Raw genomic sequence first — 2494 nt, 5'->3', positions numbered from 1 at the left:
TATTGGAAATGTTTTAATGAAATGTCTACTAGCGAAAAAAAAAAAATCCAAAAAATAACTCTGGGAGTGAAAATGTTTACCTAACTTCTCTTTGCAAATAAAATCCAAAACTGTTTTAATATATGCTGGTGGAGATAAAGATTTTGCTACATGGTTTACTAGTCCTTATTTTCTCTTCTTAATTTAGCTTCTGTTATGTTTAATTTTCCTGACCAAGCAACAGTGAAAAAAGTTGTATACAGCTTACCACGCGTTGGAGTAGGAACCAGCTATGGTTTGCCACAAGCCAGGTAATTTGATTAAAATAGTTGATATGTTCTGTGTTTATTATATTAAACACATGATATCTTTATACTTGTGAATATTAAAACATTATTCCAGGGTAGTTTGAGAAACAGTACTCTTTACTTAATATGTGTTTTGTTATTGCAGAATGGAAATGAAAGTATTCTAAATTGGATTTTGCATTCTTTAAAGGAAATACACATATCCTAGTGAAGGAATGAAATAAAACTTGTATCTTATCTCTTCAAAGTCTAGTTTTCAATCAGATTTTATAAGTATACCACAAATGATCATCCTTATTGTGTCTTTAATGAATAATACTGAAGTAAACTTGACTAGTTTACTGAATGAAAATTATTCTTTTATACACCTTCTCACTGCCAGTTTATGTGAATGTATGTGCATTTTACTTATTTATTCATCAGTACAGTGCCTATTTTGAATTTTATAAATTCCTTCTATTCATTAGTTTAATGAGTTAAGATTTTCTGTTTCCAAAATTAAAGATCTACATTTTGGAAAATATCAACTGAAGTTCAGTTTTACAGATTTTCACTTATTACAGACAGCTACAGTCTTCATTTCCTGTCTCAATATCAAATCGGCCTATGGTCAGAAATAAGAATCCTAATTGTCAGATCCTATTCGAGAAGAGCATTCATATTTCAGTGTTGGGTAAAATGATCTTTATGTGTACCTCACTGATCTGGGGTTAGATATCTTGCTGCCATTTTTCAATTTGTTTCAGTGTTTGTTCAAACCTAAAATCATCTTTGAGAGTGCATAACCAGAAGTTTGTGAATGCTTTTTAGATTCAGAATGAATTGCCAGTCAAAATAAAATAAAAATTAGAAAGAGAATAGGCAGCAGGAAATTCAAAAAATATGGTGCCTTGGGTTCAGATCTCAGTTTGGCTTGGCTTGGCCAAAAGCTAAAGACTTAATCATCAGTGTGCAATCTGGGATGTGTCTTTCTCATTCTTTAAGTCATTTTCTACAGATTAAAAATCCATATTTTTCTTGTTTTATACCAGTGCAGAATGTGGAAATACTCTGTAATGTCAAAGTATTTATAGGATTGGGTAACTATTTCTTTTCCAGCTGAACATCATTCCCCATCATAAGCTGAAGAGTGTCATTGGTGCCTATGTAATGCTTAGACAAACTGCCAAGTTTCTCAAGTTTTCACTGAGATCAAGGGGAAATTGAGGCATCTCTTTGGAAGGTGTATCTTGTTAGCATTTACATTGCCCTTGAAAATCTCAAAATAAATGAATTGCAGTCTCTAAATGGAAAGTAATAGCATTCTTTTCTGAAGAAAAAAAAAATAAACACATGTTCTGGAAGAAACAAAATGCAAATGAATCAATCAGAATTCCATATCTAGTGGTGACTTTTTTTTTTACTTCTGAAATTCATATCCTTTGTGCATTATTTATTGAATAATTGTCTGGAGAAGTTTGTTGATATGTAATTATTGAGAAAAGTTTCTGCTTCACTATTATGTGCAGTTATTTCCATATTTTTTTATTACAGTTCAATTTGAAGCAAAAACGGGCTTGTTAGCGTTCAGAATAAATCTAGCATATGCGTTGTTTTTCCTTTTTGTTTTTATGTAATCACTCTATGATTTATGCACCATAAAAGACCCTTTTGTCATGGCTTTTCCTTTACTTCTGTCTACATACTCTTTGTGTCTAGAACTGCAGTGAAGTAACTCAGTGAAAATCTGGCTCAGTAACAGTATTAACTACAGTTAATCACAGAATCATAGAATTACAGAATTATAGGGGTTGAAAGGTACCTCCAGAGGTCATCGAGACCAACCCCCCTGCCAAAGCAGGTTCCCTACACCAGGTCGCACAGGTAGGCGTCCAGGCGAGACTTGAATATCTCCAGAGAAGGAGACTCCACAACCTCCCTGGGCAGCCTGTTCCAGTACTCCGTCACCCTCACCGTAAAGAAGTTCTTATGCACATTCGTGCAAAACTTCCTATGCTGCAGCTTATGTCCGTTTCCCCTCGTCCTGTCTCCACGTACCACTGAAAAGAGACTGGCGTCACCGCTATGGCCGCCACACCTCAGATATTTATAAACCTGGATCAGGTCCCCTCTCAGTCGTCTTTTCTCAAGGCTAAACAGACCCAGTTCACTTAGCCTTTCTTCACAGGGGAGATGCTCCAGGCCCTTCACCATCTTTGTGGCCCTCC

Source organism: Meleagris gallopavo, chromosome 1, assembly GCF_000146605.3.
Source record: "Meleagris gallopavo isolate NT-WF06-2002-E0010 breed Aviagen turkey brand Nicholas breeding stock chromosome 1, Turkey_5.1, whole genome shotgun sequence".
NCBI classification, from domain to species: domain Eukaryota; kingdom Metazoa; phylum Chordata; class Aves; order Galliformes; family Phasianidae; genus Meleagris; species Meleagris gallopavo.
This window is presented reverse-complemented; position numbering follows the sequence as displayed.